This window comes from Phaenicophaeus curvirostris, chromosome 2, assembly GCF_032191515.1.
Source record: "Phaenicophaeus curvirostris isolate KB17595 chromosome 2, BPBGC_Pcur_1.0, whole genome shotgun sequence".
Taxonomy (NCBI): domain Eukaryota; kingdom Metazoa; phylum Chordata; class Aves; order Cuculiformes; family Cuculidae; genus Phaenicophaeus; species Phaenicophaeus curvirostris.
The window spans coordinates 43,486,815-43,499,350 of NC_091393.1; the positions used below are offsets into that span (position 1 = coordinate 43,486,815).

Here is a 12,536-nt window from a genome sequence, read left to right on the forward strand (position 1 = left end):
TTTTATTTGCCTGAATAGAGTTTGGGCTGCAGGATCCTGAAGGACAATTTTATAATGTTTTGGACATAGCCTTACTGCCCTGCCTAAGCACAGCAGACTGTGGGGCACAGCTCAGTTACATCTGTGCTAACAGACAATGGTTCCAGTCCTGCTTCTGATGTAGTCACTGAGATTTTTGCCATGAGCTCACATTACTGTATTTCAGATGTGCTACTGAAATAAATGTGATGTATATTTTCCATGATATGATTACTGGATTCGGTTCTGGTCAATTAAAGCAGCCTGCCCAGGGCTATCAACAGGGCAATGATTAATGTCAATAAACAACCCTTCCTGGCATCTGCTGGCTGCCTGTAAAAAACCAAAAATAAATAAGAAATAGGCAGCCTCACCAATTTGCTGCCTTGAGCCACATTTAAACTAAGAATACACAATTGTGTGGGGCTGAAGCTGTCCATGTTATGTGCCCAGTGAGAAACAGACAGTGGGAACACGTGTTGCTATGAGTGTGTCAGACCTGCCGTGAATGTGGCCTTGGCTCGAGGTGAAGAATTTGGGTGTCGTGCTGCGTATATCGCCTCTGAAAGACCATCTGGCAGCACTCTGCTGGAGCCTCATAAGACTAGATCCAACACAAGGCACAAGCCAAACTAGACTTGAACATCTCCACACAGCAGAAAAAGTTTCAAAACATAACAGAGATAAGAGAAAAGTTTGTGCACGTGAGCACTTGAATCAGCACAATTAAAACAAAACAGCCCAAGCGCCAGTCAGGTCTTTGGTGTGTGGCAAGCAGCCCGAGTGCCAGCCCTGCCGAGGACAGCACGAGAGCAGCTGTGGGCTGGGATTCTGCCACCCAGAGAGAAGTTCAGGATAGAGAAGTTCCTGGTGAGCTTCTTGTGGGTCCTTGGCTTCCCCTGCTCTCCTTCCAGCTAGGACCCATGATGACCCTCAATGTTTCAGCAAGTGTGAGACTTCCTCCCTTTTTCCATCCTAGCTGGGCCTTTCGAATCAACCAGTGGATGATATCTCTGAAACAACGATGCTCCCTCACACTCCATCTGTTCTCCTAGCTCCCTCTTCCCTGGTTTTGATGCCACCCCAGAGGTTGTGCTAAACAGATCCCTGCACCATGGGGGGGCAAAGATGAGTATCTCATTCTCCATTGTTCTGAAGCAGAAAATGGTTGCAGAAAAGCCTCTTCTCAGTGAGTCCTAGCTGATGACATGGGACTGGTGGGATCCCTTCTGATCAGAACATAACCTTCACTGGAACAATCAGCAATTTGGACATCCAAAAATTATTTTATTAAACAGCAGTTGTTAATCAGTAGGAGGTCTTTTTCCACAGCCATTCCTTAAAGCCCAAACATTTCCATGTTTCCTGTAATACTTGTGCTTAGTCACACATTGACAAATACAAGAAAAAAAAAAAAAGTCAGATCTGTGTGACAGATTTTTGGAACCACCAAAACAATCTCTGAATTTTTCAGTCACTTGACAGCAGAAGTCCAGGGGGAGACTGTTGAAAACAAAAACTTGTATTTATTCACTGGTGCGTTTACTGCATTTCTCTCCCAGAAAAGGATACCTATCACATTCTGCTAGAAACACATTATCAAATAAAGCGATCACAGACCCCATTAAAATTTAAAAGGCATCAAGTCCACTTTTTGCTACCCAGCCTGTAATTCTGACAGAGAGATAAAAGATGATCCTTTGCAGTTCAGCTAGAATCTAACACACATCAGGATGGAGATATTTAACACACTCCAGCAGGGTAACTAAAGGTTCTATCAGTAGATGTCTTCTGCAGAGCGTTCCAATATCTTCCAGCTTGCACACCCACATGAACAAAAAATATCCAGTCGACTCTAGCCTCCCCTGCTGTAATGCATCACAAGAAAAGAGATCTTTAGGTCAAAATGTCCAAAAATCTAAATACTTCAGAAGTACTATAATTAAGAGTTATTAGTAATATTCTCTAAATACGTAGAGAAGAATGGTTGTGCTGGTTGGGCAGGGGTCACGTGTCACTAATTCATGAAACTTTCCCCCTCTGCACCAGGCTGTCAGAGGGCTGGAAGCAGGTCTTTTTCAGAGTACTGTCCATTTGAAGAGCAGGGCCACTCATTCATGGGTTTTTACGGCCATTCCAAATGGCCAGGACGTCAATGGAAGAGAAGGCAAATACCCCCTCCCACATCCAGCAGTTCTGAGGCATGGAAGGAAGCAGCACTGCATCTCTAAGTAGATTTTGAAAGAAAGATTTAAGCCAGTTTTTCAAAGGCTGGCTTAGCACAGAGCTGGGATTGAGCATAAGCAGCTGAAATGGGTCATAGCCTGTTGAAGATGGCAGTCCTTTGGTCTGCTCTGATGGTGGCGCAGGCCTGAGAAAACATTTTTGCTGCTTGACATGTCATGAACACCTTCTCTTGGTGGGATCCTCCCTCCTTTCACTAGGCATGCACCCATGAGCAGGAGTAGCAGACTGGGCTCTCCCCCAGATCTCTGCTTCAGATTTGCCCTTTCCTTCTCCACCTTCTTTTACCAGGGCAAGTCCAGTCTCTCCACCCCTCACCTCAGACCAGGCTGGCTGCGTTAACTAAGAATCTCAAGCACAGAATACTTCAGATTCTACCTCCAGAGGAGAGCTTCGGGCTACGCCTCACAGCAGCCCCGTATTAAATTCAGAGATCCAGAAAGGCCTGGGGCTTGGACATACCCATAGTGTTTCCTATCAGCCTACTGAGCAACACATAACCATCATTTACATCTATTAAACATGCCACTGCTGTTTAGAAGTACTTCACTCTCCCCATGACATGCCTGCAGACCTTGGAAGCCCAACTCAAAGCTATGGGTTCTGTCAGCCAATGCTGAGAGTCAAAACTTCAATATCTCATTGGGAATCTAGTCCTTAGCCCATCCCATGCCCATCTGCATAATACAAATATTTTTCACCAGATAAAATATTTTTGCAGCTCAGAGGAGCATGGTGCACATCTGAGTCCGTGAGGTGCTTAATTCTTTGTGTCATTGACATCATTTCACTGTGATGGAGTTATAGATGCTACAGGGAAAACAGCACTGCTGCTCACCACCTTCACAGTATACTAAGAGGTGTCAATGTAAATAAAATTAAAAATAAGACTCTCCAGCAAATACTGACTGAGAATTGAGACTTCATAAAATCACAAATATTCCTTCACAATAAAGACAGCATTTATCCTAAAGGTTGTGTTTTACATTCATTTTTGCTGGATAAACACAGTGCTGGCTGTAATGGGGTAAAGTCATGGGGAGAAGACTTCTGTAGAAGCAAACAGCCACGGCTGGGTGTGCGTGATGGGTGCAGCTGTGCACCACCAAGGCTTCATGGTGACCTCAGCAGGATGAGTAAGTAGACCCAGAATTTTCCATACAGCAGAGAACAATTTCTCCTGAGACTCCCAAGAGAGCAATTCCTCTTTTTTCCCAGTCTGTTTCCAACTGCCATAGAGCTTCCCCCCAAATCCCTGTAACTCCTGCCTTATCAATACAAGAAAGGAAGGAAACATAAAATGTTCAGTGTGATAGGTTCAACTGCTTTTCTTCTTAACTAAAAATGTAGGAAGTCAGTGGTGGGAGGAGAGAGGTGAAAACATGTCAGTGCAGCAAGATGACGTGTCTTTGCAAGGCTCCTGCCTCTCACTCCACTTCCACAGGCACAACCAGCTACGAACATGGATGCAATAGGAGCGGCTGTCACACATCTCCCAGTTTTCCCCATTATATCTTCCAACAGTTCCTCTCAGTGCAGACCCCTTTGATCATCAGTACAGGGCAGATTAGATCTGAGCTGATACAATGGCTCATTGCAGGACAAGGCTCTCTCGGCTGCTCCCTGTCAGTGAGACGTGCCATGTCCATGGGGCTACTGCATCTGTGTAAAAGCAGCCACGCTGAGCTCCCACGATGCACAACACTCATGTACTGAATTCTCCTTCTTTGCCTCCAGCCATCCCTGTTCTGCTTCTTGCTAAGTCAATTAATATCTACCATACTAGCAGCAAAGAGCCCTTGGGAAAAAAGAAACCAGGGAGTAGGCTGGTTGTTCCCGATCTAGGCTCGCTCTGTGCCAATACAGCATATTTTGTAGAGTGTTTTTTACAATTCAGTTTAAATGACTCAGCTGAGGGGTTTTGTATAACCACAGCCTAACAGTTCTCACAGGAGGTAATATTTCCTAGCATTTGGCATGAGTTTTCCTCCTTTTCATCTTAGCACTTGTGCTCCTTCAGCAATCCTTACCCACTTCTTTCCTTTCTTTGTGCTTACAGCCTACAACTTTGCCAGTGGTTACTGAATCCCTCTGCTTCCACCGAGCCCTTCACCATATAGCATAATATATCATGGTCATTACTGTTATGCAAGTACCTAGACATACAGGCACTATCTAGATGCGTTAATCTTTCCCATAAACCAGTCCTTAAAGTCCAACAATGGTTTGCATTATTTTATGTGAATTCCCTTGAGTTTGTCAACATCAATCTGCAATGATCTTTTGATCTCTGATCTTTGAATAACTGCATCTTTGAATAACTTTGTCACAGTGCTGACAAAGTGTGACCATTTTCTTTTTGGTAAATAACTAACTATTCATTTGTTGCATTTACTAATTGCATTTAATTCTACCTCTGATTTTTCCCAGTTCCATCATACTCTCCATATTACACTCTTTGTGGTAAGCATCACCAAACACAATCAGACTCTACAGTCTGTCAGTACTAAAGGTAACCATCGTAAATATTTAAAACACAGCAAACCGTGATATATGAAACAATTAACACCCTTTCAAAAGCATCCTTTCTCTAAAGTCATCTCCTGGTAAACTGAATTTAAGTGGCAGCGAAGCGACCAAATCAAAATAGTGCCTTTCATTTCTGCCAATGTGACATTTTCTCCATCTTCTCTGCTGCTCTACATTCTTGCTCGTCAAAGAGTGAATAGATCTTTGATTAGGCACAGGTTTAAACACAAAAAGATTCGCCAAGCCTCCGTTCCAAGTTCCGAGCAATTACCCATTTGCTGGGTGTAACTCACTGCAGGATCGCCCAACTGCAGAGCAGAACAGAGGAAGCTTTTTACAAAGAAAAAGGAAAATATATTCCAAGTGCTTCACTTCACACGGAATTCTTGAAAAATGTCCTTCCCCTCAGAGACCTGAAGTTGTTTGTCTCATTTGAGGGCTGAGTATTTTCCTTTCGCTAGCAGACTTGTGAAGAGGTGAAGGCTTGCACTGAAGAGTGAGTGAAGAGCTGTCCTGAGCTGACACTGGAGTTGCACAGGAGATCCTGAGGGTTCAATTTGTGTTCACCTAATAGGGTCTGGCACATACCAGAACCTTGCACATGATCTCAGGTATAGCAAGCAGGATGTACTCACCTCATCTGCTCTCCAGCAGTGCTGGCAGCAAAATAACTTTGCAATCAGGGCAAAAAGTCTCAGTCGCATGCCTAGCTCTACCCCCAAAGCAACCTTTGTAAGAGGGAATACAGCTGTTAAGGCTCATGGTCTTCTGTTGACCCTGCAACGCTGTCTCTGAGGAGCTCATCATGAGAAAATAAGAGCTAATACTGGTCCCTCAGGTCTCACATAATCAAGACTGAATGTGATTTTTTTAGCACTAAAACCAAGCCTAGAACAAGGAGCTAACTAACTAGCTCTGACTAGATGACACCAAGTGGTCATAGCAAAATTTACATTTATTATTACTGGAACACTTTGCAAAACTTTCACCATTTGAACTGGAGTTTTGCAGCTTTGCGATTCAAACAGTTTAGCTTTTTATATGGGAGCCACTATGTCTGGGTATTTCGACTCTAGGAAGAGTGCTCAAACTGCCGAAAAATACAAGGAAAATATTTCACCATAAATTGCTACCACACTCAAAACCTGACTTATGGTATATTAACAAGATGCAGATTTTTAAGCACTACTTATTAAATAAATGAATTAATTAAATGTTCATGAAGTGATTAATAACTAAGCTATGCAGTGATGCTAATATAGAAGTCAGTGAAGATGTTCTTATCACTAAAACATCCAGAGGTCTTTGGATAAGGAGTTGCATGCACTATGCAAATCTACTGAAGTATAAAACAGCAGCAGATTATTTCCATCATTATTTCAGAACAAGAGTTTATTACTTACCAGATTTAAAATATCTCTTATAAGAGATAGCTGAACACAGCTTTGCTGGACAAGATGTTTAATGATGCAGGAAAAGAGATGCCTGTGATGCATATTCTCATCCGTTATGATTTTGTGTACGTTGTAGAGTTCTATGAGCAAATATCAAAACATATTTTTAAAATTTAGTCATCTGCTGGAATGTATTCTGTCAGTATGTTTTCTTTTCTCCCTTAGATGACCCTGTGAAGTAATTCCCTAGTCATTTTGCCAGCAACCACGATACCCCAGCAAAACATCAGAAGTCCAGCCAACCCAAGACTGCAGAACTGGCTACACTGAAAATTAACTCAACAGGTTCCTTTATTGTTTTGAAAGGGCTTAACTTCTCCCCTGCTAAAGGGTCTGAATCTGCACATGAACAATTGTGAGAAAGGAAGGGGGTGCTAGCATGGAAGCACATGCTCTCTACATCCACGAGGAAGTGGAAGGCAAGAAGCAGGTTTATGGGCAAAGGTGTGTGGACAAATGGGTTTTGTACCAACACTGTCCGTAGCAATGAAATTCTGGTTTGTTTCTTCAGAGTTATCATCGTCTCTAAATACTTCCCGTTTTGGCTCTGATTCCTATACCAGAGATGTTCTGAAATCAAAAATCCATGTCTGAAGGAGAAGGTGAAAACAATATAAAACATGCAACAAAAGGGAACCTACGCAATCCTCTTCCTTCCTGAGCACTCAGAACAGGCTAAATGGGCTGCTTCTGCCACTGACAGCAGGTCTGCCCCACAAGTTCGTGACCATTAGACCAGCTGAGCTATGGTGAACACTTTGTAGACTTGCTATGTTAGAAATACCCTGTGTCCCCTCCATTCACTGAAGCACATTCCCATCTCTCATGATTTACCTTGCACCTGAGGCTGTTTCCTGAGCTTCACGCCATGTCCCCATCTTCACTGCTGTTGCCATGTCTTCTGACTTCTAAATAATCTTACATGCTCTCTTTAGTGTCACTCCAGTAGTCTGCTTACGTCCGATTTAAAACCAAAACAGAATAAATCAATGGACCAAGCAACAATTTCCTCAGACACTTCTCACTAGACTGTAAAGCATTGCTGGCGTCCTCTCTTTGAATTTGATCAGTTAGCTCTCTTTCTTCATAGCAGTGGTTTTATTTGAGATAATTTTCTATTTTATGTTTTGCTGTATGGAACAAATAAATATTGGTTCACTAATAACTCAGGTGATGGACTTTAGATGAGTCCATGGACTCAAAAATCACAAGGACTCTGGCCCTTTCAAAACCACTGCAAAATCCTCACTAGCTTCAGAAGCAGAGCGTATGAGCGACATGTACCCATTGCACAGATACCAAACTATTTCAAACAGGCAGCTACTTGGCAACTGCCTCCAGCAAGGCACTCACTCTGCATCACAACCTTCTCTCCTTACTCAATTCCAGCAAGAAGATATTCCCTTGTTCTCCATAACGTCAGAATCCCTCAGAGCAGGCAAGTTAGCCCAACACATTTCCTCAGAACAAACTCTGCCTGAGGAAATGTCCTACCTCCTTTCACCCTCTCCAGCCCCACTACCTGCCTGGACCCTCCTCGCCACTGGCAGCTGAGGAAGGGTGGCAGCTGGGAGGTTTCTGGAGCTCGTCCCTCTCGCCTCTCTCCTCCCTGACAGAGCCAGTGGGCTGCAGCTCTTGCTTGGAATTCCCCTATCAGGGAAGAAAAATCCCCCCGATTGCAGGAACCCAAATCACCCACAGAAGTGGATGGGTGATGGAGTCCAAGTGCCACTGCTTTGACATGTCACCTCAAAAAAAAAAAAAAAAAATCATGTGCTCCAAAGTACCTTGGCGTGGGGCTCCAGAACAGCAGGAGCTCCAAGGTTGAGGGGAACATTTCGGCATGAACGTACCTAGCAGCCCTGGAGGCACCCAGGGTTTACAGCATCTATGCTTAGGCTCAGAAACTATATAAAGGTAATATAGGAGATAAACTAGCAGTGCTATTTTAATATAATCTGGAAAATACTGGAGCTAGTCTGCACTGGGGAGCATCTGCTGAGCCTGGAAATTCAGTATGGTGAGTCTGAGCAGACATCACAGACAACCATCATGTTTGGGAGCCCCGCACAATTATCACTGAAACCACAACAATAAGTTAAATCTTCAGTAAGAAAAGCGTTCCATGGCCAAAAACAATGCAACAGACGCTAAGGTGGGGGCTGCAGGGAAGAGACAAGAAATAACACCATCTGATTTATCCTCAACACCAGGAGAAAAATACCAGAGGACCTCATGTTTTTTTGATGGGGGTGTCCATTTGCTGCAGCTCCAGAAGTGTCACAGGTCTGAAGAAGAGCTGCCAGCTGCCTCAGGTCCTGTGATGGAGCCCAAAACAGAAACGGGATGGATCTGAAAAATTAAAACTCCACGCCTTGCAGAGGTAAGCACCAACATCCACACAGAACCAGCAAGGACCCAAAACAAAGTGCTCTCTCACAGTAACTCTGAATGTTCTTTCGTTAACATCTGCCATTAAAAAAAAAAAAAAACACAGAAAAAAACCTTACTAAGCAAAAGAAAGCAGTTAGCATTTTGGAAAGCCTTCAATCTGCACAGATTTCTTCATCTTTTGCACCACAAAGAACAGTGAATGCTTCTTAAGACACTGACAATTAGTCTGACTGGTTCTCGGAGCTGCAGAGCTTTCCTCTGGAAGAGAAAGCCTGATCTCTTTCTCCTGTAGTATCACATTTATTTTCAACTGTGTATAAAGAAAAAAAAAGATCCACAGAATTAAATTCATCAGAAAGATATTAAACTAAAATCCTACCAAAATAATATAATATTTTGAAGGAGAGAAAAATGTTTATGACCATGAATCAAAAATACCTTGACAGTATCCTTTTCTTTTAGAAGTGAGAAGAACGTTGGAATTAAGCCCAGTTCCTACAGAGAGCTCTTCAATTTCTTTATTGAAGCAAAAGTCATATTCAGTTAACACAGGTTTTCCTGATTAAGCTCAGCAGGATCAAATGTGATATTAACTAAAGGATCACAAAAATACTTGTTTAAGCACAGGCAGCTGTAAGACACAAAACAGCACAAGCATGACATAGCAATTTCTCTCCTTTGGAAAATGAGAGTAGTTGGCAAAATGGAACTTTCTGCGATTTAGAATAACTGTTCTTTGCATGGACACACGTTCATGGCAGTATTTAAAACTCTTGGTTTAGGGAAAACCAGTTTCTCTCTTTGGCTTAAGATCCTGATCCAAACTCTTCTGTGGTGGAAGACTCCAGCTCTTGACTGTATTTATGCCTGTTTAATTTGGGCACCAATTTTACAGTAGAGAATGCATTTTGACCCTACATGTTTTATTGCAGAGACCTGGAAGATGTTTTCATTAATAATTTTCTTTTTCCAGAGATCATAACTTCTCATGACAAGTGAACGTTTAGTGTGTCCTTTTACTTACCTATCTTTCTGGGATCTGTAGTTTCATGGTCACTTCCAGGTGCCAACAATGACTACTATTACTGAAGAAATATATTAAAATACTACGGACCTGGCCAGAATATCTGGGGTTGCTTATTTTTATTATATGCATAGCCAATATACAGGAGTATTTTTAGAGCATTAGGTGATGTGCTTTATAATTAACAGCTAGGTTTGAAGCCTGAAGATGATCCACTATTTTGTCTCATAAAGAAAACACGGCTAACATCACTGCTGTTGCCTTCACACTCCCTGAAAATTCGTTCCTTCCTAACTTTCTGGGAAGCATTTGGATTTTATGTTAAAAGAAAAACAAACAACAAAACTCAAATAATGACAATTCTCCAGTTTCTGCCAACTAAAAGCACAATTGAAGTCCCATTTAGAGTGCAAATTTTCAAGAAAGGAAGGAAAATGCTTAAAAAAGCTGACCAGGAAGAAGGAACTAAAAAAGACAGAATTTCTTTAGTCCAAAACCCACCAAGTGTTGGTTAAAAAAAATTCAAGATGGTCCTAATTTTTGACACAGGATGCGTTTAACCTTGCCACATTTACTAACAAGTCAAACCATGCTTCACCACTGTGAAAATTTACTTAAACAGAAAATACTTTCAATGAGAAAGCTGTGCTTATGTGCTTATTTTTACAAGTTCTCTACCTTCATCATAACATGTTATTTTTATTCTTGCTGCAGGTCTATGGATTTTGATAGAACTACCTCTAAACCAGATTAAAGTTCATAATTTGTGTTGTGCAGAAAACCACGAGACTTGGTTCTGTATATTTTTGAGAGGTGTCCTGATTTCCATTAGTAAAGAAAGTGCCCTAGTTCCCATTAACACCGCTGAAGCTGTTCATTAAGATGACTAAAGTTGGAGAGTTCTTAAATCTTGGCCCATAGTCTTTGAATAAAACACAGAGCCAAAGCCAAGGAGATGTTCAGTGGAAGTTTAAAATGCACAGTAAGGCCCTAATTCTCCGCTCCTAGAAGTCTCCTGCGGTCACATACAGCTGGGTACCGTCCTCCTAAAATGCTACCAGGCAAGAAATTTGCACACGTGTAGAAAATCAAGACCTGGCTTTTGCAGGAGATATACGCTGAGTATCACGCAAAATGCTGCAGTTACCAAGAGCCTTCAACGCAATGACTTTAAAACATTAGCAAGCAATAACTATTTCCATTTTATTAATAGGGGACTAAAACAGAGAGACAAAGCAAGCTAGGCTAGGTGGAAATGCTCAGGAAAATTAATAGAGTTAAATTTTAAAGAGGATTAGTTAAACCACAAACATTTCTATGTAGACATCTATTCAAAACTAAAGCTGCTTTTATTCTATTCAGTGCTATTTTATTCTGAAAGTGAATTAATTTAAATCAAATTGCAGCCAGTTCTGTTGTGAATAAAAGCATGCAAATTGAGGTTCAATACAGTTCACAGACACTTTTAATTTACACCTTTTGTTAATTTAATTAATTGTCCTGAGTGCCTGAGCTCACATAGGAAGTGTGCCAAGGTGCAAAGAGTTAAGGAGCAGGCTCTTCAGCTGCAGGGTTTGTTCCCTCCAGCAGCCCTTCCTTAGGGTGCTGTAAAACCATCCTCCTTATCACCAGATGGCACAGTCCTCCGTCCTTGATTCTGTGGACGCCAGAGGAGGTGTTCCTTTCTTTCCCTGTCACCTGCAACTTAGTGACAGCTCTCAGGGAGAGCATTTCATGCATTTAATGGGAAGACTGGGCAAGCATGTAGCACCTATTGACTAGGGGCCGGGAGGAAGTACTCGACCCCAGAGAGTGCACTCATTGACTTCTGTAGGCACCAAAAGCAGAGAAGTAGAGTGATACATCACAGAGGACCCGGAGTTATGTTTTCATGGTCAGCCTAAAAACATGATGGTCAGCTACACTACCTCACCAAGATCAGATTTGCAGAGGTGTAACTCAAAGTCAAGCTTTTAAAAGATGTCGCTGAGAAAGATCTATAAATACCCACTGCATCTCCCTTTCTTTCTACTTTTTTAAATTCTTATTTACCTTGAAATCGTAGTTTCTTATAGCACGTCACTGTGGAGTTCTCATACTTTCCTGAAGTAAGCTGAAGTAACCTACTGGTTTGATCACATCCATCTCAGGGCAGCACAATTCTATCAGTCTCTGTGTGGTTATTGCAGTATTGCAGCAACCTAGCAATCCCTAGGTTGCCCCTACTTTGACCCATTGGCTAGAGTCCTACAGCCCAGCTAATAGTCAAATACTCCTCCACGATGCAAAAAAATGTGTGGAATGCTGGTGCATCCACTTCCACCCGTGTGCAGCCACCATCTAGGCAAAGCCACACAGTTTACAATCTTTTTATACACCTCTTTATACCTTTTTTAAGCATTATTTCCTTCACCTTCGTAACACATGGTTTCCTCAGTTCTCTTTCTTCAGTCTGTCAATTTAGCCAGAAATCATCTTAACCTTTTAGTTACAAACACATCATATAAAAAAAAATCAAGAAGGGCTTTTCTCTTATTTTTCAGCTTTTCCTGGCAGTTAATGCTGAGTCCATGCAGGAAAAAAAAAACCCCACACCATAATTGTGTGTAGTCCATGAATGCAGATTGACTTACTCTACTGTTCTTAGAGCTTTCTAAACACAGAATCATAGAATCACGGAATCATGGGATAGTTTGGGTTGGAAGGGACCTTAAGGGTCATCCAGCTCCAACCCCCCTGCAGTGGGCAAGGACACCTCTCACTAGATCAGGCTGCCCAAGGCCCCATCCAACCTGGCTTCAAATATAGGAGAAAGTAACTTAAGTAACAGAATGGTTATTCCTAAGAGGCTACTTGCTGGGTGAAGGAAATGA

The 12,536-nt window shown here is 42.1% G+C and overlaps 1 long non-coding RNA gene across 1 annotated transcript; it reads right to left on the bottom strand.

Moving 5' to 3' along the window:
- Positions 1-1,831: 1,831 nt before the first annotated feature.
- On the bottom strand, positions 1,832-7,493 carry LOC138717453 (uncharacterized). Its single transcript, XR_011336861.1, has 3 exons — positions 7,080-7,493; positions 6,195-6,325; positions 1,832-1,886 (listed from the first exon to the last, which is right to left on the bottom strand). It is a non-coding gene; the product is annotated as an uncharacterized lncRNA (long non-coding RNA).
- Positions 7,494-12,536: the final 5,043 nt, after the last annotated feature.